The sequence below is a fragment of the Opisthocomus hoazin genome, unplaced genomic scaffold (assembly GCF_030867145.1).
Source record: "Opisthocomus hoazin isolate bOpiHoa1 unplaced genomic scaffold, bOpiHoa1.hap1 HAP1_SCAFFOLD_124, whole genome shotgun sequence".
Taxonomy (NCBI): Eukaryota; Metazoa; Chordata; class Aves; order Opisthocomiformes; family Opisthocomidae; genus Opisthocomus; species Opisthocomus hoazin.
This window is the reverse complement of record NW_027448734.1, coordinates 110,001-117,500: the sequence shown is the minus strand read 5'-3', so window position 1 is coordinate 117,500 and position 7,500 is coordinate 110,001.

Below are 7,500 nucleotides of genomic sequence, written 5' to 3'. Positions count from 1 at the left end.
CCCGTCTCGGCCCGGCCCTGGAGAAACCCCTCTTGGAGCCCTCGCTCCAGTCGGCAACGGCCACCGGAGCCTGCGGGCAAGCAGCGGCTTCGCGCGGCTTCTGGCAGTCGGAAGCGCCGTGCGCGATAGGTAGGAGGCAGAACGGCCACGGCCAGGGTCGCCGGGCAACGCCCGAGTCTGCCGGCTGAGCCGCGGGTGACAAGCGTTCGAGTGCCGGCGACCGCCGCCCGTCTCGGCCCGGCCCTGGAGAAACCCCTCTTGGAGCCCTCGCTCCAGTCGGCAACGGCCACCGGAGCCTGCGGGCAAGCAGCGGCTTCGCGCGGCTTCTGGCAGTCGGAAGCGCCGTGCGCGATAGGTAGGAGGCAGAACGGCCACGGCCAGGGCCGCCGGGCAACGCCCGAGTCTGCCGGCTGAGCCGCGGCTGACAAGCGTTCGAGTGCCGGCGACCGCCGCCGGTCTCGGCCCGGCCCTGGAGAAACCCCTCTTGGAGCCCTCGCTCCAGTCGGCAACGGCCACCGGAGCCTGCGGGCAAGCAGCGGCTTCGCGCGGCTTCTGGCAGTCGGAAGCGCCGTGCGCGATAGGTAGGAGGCAGAACGGCCACGGCCAGGGCCGCCGGGCAACGCCCGAGTCTGCCGGCTGAGCCACGGCTGACAAGCGTTCGAGTGCCGGCGACCGCCGCCGGTCTCGGCCCGGCCCTGGAGAAACCCCTCTTGGAGCCCTCGCTCCAGTCGGCAACGGCCACCGGAGCCTGCGGGCAAGCAGCGGCTTCGCGCGGCTTCTGGCAGTCGGAAGCGCCGTGCGCGATAGGTAGGAGGCAGAACGGCCACGGCCAGGGCCGCCGGGCAACGCCCGAGTCTGCCCGCTGAGCCGCGGCTGACAAGCGTTCGAGTGCCGGCGACCGCCGCCGGTCTCGGCCCGGCCCTGGAGAAACCCCTCTTGGAGCCCTCGCTCCAGTCGGCAACGGCCACCGGAGCCTGCGGGCAAGCAGCGGCTTCGCGCGGCTTCTGGCAGTCGGAAGCGCCGTGCGCGATAGGTAGGAGGCAGAACGGCCACGGCCAGGGCCGCCGGGCAACGCCCGAGTCTGCCGGCTGAGCCGCGGGTGACAAGCGTTCGAGTGCCGGCGACCGCCGCCCGTCTCGGCCCGGCCCTGGAGAAACCCCTCTTGGAGCCCTCGCTCCAGTCGGCAACGGCCACCGGAGCCTGCGGGCAAGCAGCGGCTTCGCGCGGCTTCTGGCAGTCGGAAGCGCCGTGCGCGATAGGTAGGAGGCAGAACGGCCACGGCCACAGCCGCCGTGCAACGCCCGAGTCTGCCGGCTGAACCGCGAGTAGCTGCAGCGGTTCGATGGCGCTGGTCCGCGAGCGCCAGCCCTCTGCCCTAGTATACGGACAGCGAGGTCCCCGGCCCCGGCGGGCTCGAAGAGAACCGTCTTCCCCCAGCGGGGAGGCGCGCGAGCGCCGCCGACTCTTACCATGACGTAACTGGAGGCAGCGCAAAGCAGCGACCCCTTCGGCAGCTCCGAAGAAGAACCGGGCAAGACGTCTACCTGCCAGAACCGCGGTGGAGCCAAAGTCCCGCCGGAGCGAGGTAGACGAGGCATCCCTTTCCGCCGGCAGCTCCGGCGGCCACATCGGGCACACCGGACCCGGCGGACGGTAAAACGGGTAGACCTGGCCTCCCTGCCGGCAGAACGGGTAGACGAGGCCTCCCTGCCTGGAACCGGGTAGACCTGGCATCCCTGCCGGAAGCGGGTAGACCTGGCATCCCTGCCGGTAAAACGGGTAGACCTGGTCTCCCTGCCGGCAAAAAGGGTAGACCTGTTCTCCCTGCCGCCAGAACGGGTAGACCTGGCCTCCCTGCCGGTAAAACGGGTAGACCTGGTCTCCGTGCAGGTAAAACGGGTAGACCTGGCATCCCTGCCGGCAGAACGGGTAGACCTGGTCTCCCTGCCGGTAAAACGGGTAGACCTGGCCTCCCTGCAGGTAAAACGGGTAGACCTGTTATCCCTGCCGGCAAAACGGGTAGACCTGGCATCCCTGCCGGCAAAACGGGTAGACCTGGTCTCCCTGCCGGTAAATGGGTAGACCTGGTCTCCCTACCGCTAGAACGGGTAGACCTGGCCTCCCTGCCGGCAGAACGGGTAGACCTGGCCTCCCTGCCGGTAAAACGGGTAGACCTGGCATCCCTGCAGGTAAAACGGGTAGACCTGGCATCCCTGCCGGCAAAACGGGTAGACCTGGCATCCCTGCCGGCAAAACGGGTAGACCTGGTCTCCCTGCCGGTAAATGGGTAGACCTGTTCTCCCTGCCGCCAGAACGGGTAGACCTGGCCTCCCTGCCGGTAAAACGGGTAGACCTGGTCTCCGTGCAGGTAAAACGGGTAGACCTGGCATCCCTGCCGGCAAAACGGGTAGACCTGGTCTCCCTGCCGGTAAAACGGGTAGACCTGGCCTCCCTGCAGGTAAAACGGGTAGACCTGTTATCCCTGCCGGCAAAACGGGTAGACCTGGCATCCCTGCCGGCAAAACGGGTAGACCTGGTCTCCCTGCCGGTAAATGGGTAGACCTGGTCTCCCTGCCGCTAGAACGGGTAGACCTGGCCTCCCTGCCGGCAGAACGGGTAGACCTGGCCTCCCTGCCGGTAAAACGGGTAGACCTGGCATCCCTGCAGGTAAAACGGGTAGACCTGGCATCCCTGCCGGCAAAACGGGTAGACCTGGCATCCCTGCCGGTAAAACGGGTAGACCTGTTCTCCCTGCCGGTAAAACGGGTAGACCTGTTCTCCCTGCCGCCAGAACGGGTAGACCTGGCATCCCTGCCGGCAAAACGGGTAGACCTGGTCTCCCTGCCGGCAAAAAGGGTAGACCTGTTCTCCCTGCCGCCAGAACGGGTAGACCTGGCCTCCCTGCCGGTAAAACGGGTAGACCTGGTCTCCGTGCAGGTAAAACGGGTAGACCTGGCATCCCTGCCGGCAGAACGGGTAGACCTGGTCTCCCTGCCGCCAGAACGGGTAGACCTGGCATCCCTGCCGGCAAAACGGGTAGACCTGGCATCCCTGCCGGTAAAACGGGTAGACCTGGCCTCCCTGCAGGTAAAACGGGTAGACCTGTTATCCCTGCCGGCAAAACGGGTAGACCTGGCATCCCTGCCGGCAAAACGGGTAGACCTGGTCTCCCTGCCGGTAAATGGGTAGACCTGGTCTCCCTGCCGCTAGAACGGGTAGACCTGGCCTCCCTGCCGGCAGAACGGGTAGCCCTGGCCTCCCTGCCGGTAAAACGGGTAGACCTGGCATCCCTGCAGGTAAAACGGGTAGACCTGGCATCCCTGCCGGCAAAACGGGTAGACCTGGTCTCCCTGCCGGTAAAACGGGTAGACCTGTTCTCCCTGCAGGTAAAACGGGTAGACCTGTTCTCCCTGCCGCCAGAACGGGTAGACCTGGCATCCCTGCCGGCAAAACGGGTAGACCTGGTCTCCCTGCCGGCAGAAGGGGTAGACCTGGTCTCCCTGCAGGTAAATCGGGTAGACCTGTTATCCCTGCCGGCAAAACGGGTAGACCTGGTCTCCCTGCAGCCAGAACGGGTAGACCTGGTCTCCCTGCCGGCAAAACGGGTAGACCTGGTCTCCCTGCCGGCAAAAAGGGTAGACCTGTTCTCCCTGCCGCCAGAACGGGTAGACCTGGTCTCCCTGCCGGTAAATGGGTAGACCTGGTCTCCCTGCCGGCAATATGGGTAGACCTGGCCTCCCTGCAGCCAGAACGGGTAGACCTGGCATCCCTGCCGGTAAATGGGTAGACCTGGCATCCCTGCCGGTAAAACGGGTAGACCTGGCATCCCTGCCGGCAATACGGGTAGACCTGGTCTCCCTGCCGCTAGAACGGGTAGACCTGGCATCCCTGCCGGTAAAACGGGTAGACCTGGCCTCCCTGCCGGCAATACGGGTAGACCTGGCCTCCCTGCCGGTAAAACGGGTAGACCTGGCATCCCTGCCGGCAGAACGGGTAGACCTGGTCTCCCTGCCGCCAGAACGGGTAGACCTGGCCTCCCTGCCGGCAGAAGGGGTAGACCTGTCCTCCCTGCGGACAGAGCGGGTCGCCCGTGCTGGAGGCCCGTATGCAGGGGTGCCTGCACGGGGTGGGAAGGGCCGGCGGCGGGCTGCCTGTGCTCTCTCAGCCGGGGCGGCGGTGGGGGGGCTTGCGGGGGGTGGCTGGGGTCGGCAGGCCGGCCCTGCCGGAGGCCCGTATGCAGGGGTGCCTGCACGGGGTGGGAAGGGGCGGCGGCGGGCTGCCTGTGCTCTCTCAGCCGGGGCGGCGGTGGGGGGGCTTGTGGGGGGTGGCTGGGGGCGGCAGGCCGGCCGTGCCGGAGGCCCGTATGCAGGGGTGCCTGCACGGGGTGGGAAGGGGCGGCGGCGGGGTGCCTGTGCTGTCTCAGCCGGGGCGGCGGTGGGGGGGCTTGTGGGGGGTGGCTGGGGGCGGCAGGCCGGCCCTGCCGGAGGCCCCTATGCAGGGGTGCCTGCACGGGGTGGGAAGGGCCGGCGGCGGGCTGCCTGTGCTCTCTCAGCCGGGGCGGCGGTGGGGGGGCTTGTGGGGGGTGGCTGGGGGCGGCAGGCCGGCCGTGCCGGAGGCCCGTATGCAGGGGTGCCTGCACGGGGTGGGAAGGGGCGGCGGCGGGGTGCCTGTGCTGTCTCAGCCGGGGCGGCGGTGGGGGGGCTTGCGGGGGGTGGCTGGGGGCGGCAGGCCGGCCCTGCTGGAGGCCCCTATGCAGGGGTGCCTGCACGGGGTGGGAAGGGCCGGCGGCGGGCTGCCTGTGCTCTCTCAGCCGGGGCGGCGGTGGGGGGGCTTGCGGGGGGTGGCTGGGGGCGGCAGGCCGGCCCTGCCGGAGGCCCGTATGCAGGGGTGCCTGCACGGGGTGGGAAGGGGCGGCGGCGGGCTGCCTGTGCTCTCTCAGCCGGGGCGGCGGTGGGGGGGCTTGCGGGGGGTGGCTGGGGTCGGCAGGCCGGCCCTGCCGGAGGCCCGTATGCAGGGGTGCCTGCACGGGGTGGGAAGGGCCGGCGGCGGGCTGCCCGTGCTCTCTGAGCCGGGGCGGCGGTGGGGGGGGCTTGCGGGGGGTGGCTGGGGGCGGCAGGCCGGCCCTGCCGGAGGCCCGTATGCAGGGGTGCCTGCACGGGGTGGGAAGGGGCAGCGGCGGGCTGCCTGTGCTGTCTCAGCCGGGGCGGCGGGGGGGGGGCCTGCGGCGGGTGGCTGGGGGCGGCAGGCCGGCCCTGCCGGAGGCCCGTATGCAGGGGTGCCTGCACGGGGTGGGAAGGGCCGGCGGCGGGCTGCCTGTGCTCTCTCAGCCGGGGCGGCGGTGGGGGGGCTTGCGGAGGGGTGGCTGGGGTCGGCAGGCCGGCCCTGCCGGAGGCCCGTATGCAGGGGTGCCTGCACGGGGTGGGAAGGGCCGGCGGCGGGCTGCCTGTGCTGTCTCAGCCGGGGCGGCGGTGGGGGGGCTTGCGGGGGGTGGCTGGGGGCGGCAGGCCGGCCCTGCCGGAGGCCCGTATGCAGGGGTGCCTGCACGGGGTGGGAAGGGCCGGCGGCGGGCTGCCTGTGCTCTCTCAGCCGGGGCGGCGGTGGGGGGGGTTGCGGGGGGTGGCTGGGGGCGGCAGGCCGGCCCTGCCGGAGGCCCGTATGCAGGGGTGCCTGCACGGGGTGGGAAGGGCCGGCGGCGGGCTGCCTGTGCTGTCTCAGTCGGGGCGGCGGTGGGGGGGCTTGCGGGGGGTGGCTGGGGTCGGCAGGCCGGCCCTGCCGGAGGCCCGTATGCAGGGGTGCCTGCACGGGGTGGGTGGGCCTGCGGCGGGCTGCCTGTGCTCTCTGAGCCGGGGCGGCGGTGGGGGGGGCTTGCGGGGGGTGGCTGGGGGCGGCAGGCCGGCCCTGCCGGAGGCCCGTATGCAGGGGTGCCTGCACGGGGTGGGAAGGGCCGGCGGCGGGCTGCCTGTGCTCTCTCAGCCGGGGCGGCGGTGGGGGGGGTTGCGGGGGGTGGCTGTGGGCGGCAGGCCGGCCCTGCCGGAGGCCCGTATGCAGGGGTGCCTGCACGGTTTGGGAAGGGCCGGCGGCGGGCTGCCTGTGCTGTCTCAGCCGGGGCGGCGGTGGGGGGGCCTGTGGCGGGTGGCTGGGGGCGGCAGGCCGGCCCTGCCGGAGGCCCGTATGCAGGGGTGCCTGCACGGGGTGGGAAGGGCCGGCGGCGGGCTGCCTGTGCTCTCTCAGCCGGGGCGGCGGTGGGGGGGCTTGCGGGGGGTGGCTGGGGTCGGCAGGCCGGCCCTGCCGGAGGCCCGTATGCAGGGGTGCCTGCACGGGGTGGGAAGGGCCGGCGGCGGGCTGCCTGTGCTTTCTCAGCCGGGGCGGTGGTGGGGGGGCTTGTGGGGGGTGGCTGGGGGCGGCAGGCCGGCCCTGCCGGAGGCCCGTATGCAGGGGTGCCTGCACGGGGTGGGAAGGGCCGGCGGCGGGCTGCCTGTGCTCTCTCAGCTGGGGCGGCGGTGGGGGGGGTTGCGGGGGGTGGCTGGGGGCGGCAGGCCGGCCCTGCCGGAGGCCCGTATGCAGGGGTGCCTGCACGGGGTGGGAAGGGCCGGCGGCGGGCTGCCTGTGCTGTCTCAGTCGGGGCGGCGGTGGGGGGGCTTGCGGGGGGTGGCTGGGGTCGGCAGGCCGGCCCTGCCGGAGGCCCGTATGCAGGGGTGCCTGCACGGGGTGGGTGGGCCTGCGGCGGGCTGCCTGTGCTCTCTGAGCCGGGGCGGCGGTGGGGGGGGCTTGCGGGGGGTGGCTGGGGTCGGCAGGCCGGCCCTGCCGGAGGCCCGTATGCAGGGGTGCCTGCACGGGGTGGGAAGGGCCGGCGGCGGGCTGCCTGTGATCTCTCAGCCGGGGCGGCGGTGGGGGGGGTTGCGGGGGGTGGCTGGGGGCGGCAGGCCGGCCCTGCCGGAGGCCCGTATGCAGGGGTGCCTGCACGGGGTGGGAAGGGCCGGCGGCGGGCTGCCTGTGCTCTCTGAGCCGGGGCGGCGGTGGGGGGGGCTTGCGGGGGGTGGCTGGGGTCGGCAGGCCGGCCCTGCCGGAGGCCCGTATGCAGGGGTGCCTGCACGGGGTGGGAAGGGCCGGCGGCGGGCTGCCTGTGCTCTCTCAGCCGGGGCGGCGGTGGGGGGGCTTGCGGGGGGTGGCTGGGGGCGGCAGGCCGGCCCTGCCGGAGGCCCGTATGCAGGGGTGCCTGCACGGGGTGGGAAGGGGCGGCGGCGGGGTGCCTGTGCTCTCTGAGCCGGGGCGGCGGTGGGGGGGCTTGCGGGGGGTGGCTGGGGGCGGCAGGCCGGCCCTGCCGGAGGCCCGTATGCAGGGGTGCCTGCACGGGGTGGGAAGGGCCGGCGGCGGGCTGCCTGTGCTGTCTCAGTCGGGGCGGCGGTGGAGGGGCTTGCGGGGGATGGCTGGGGTCGGCAGGCCGGCCCTGCCGGAGGCCCGTATGCAGGGGTGCCTGCACGGGGTGGGTGGGCCTGCGGC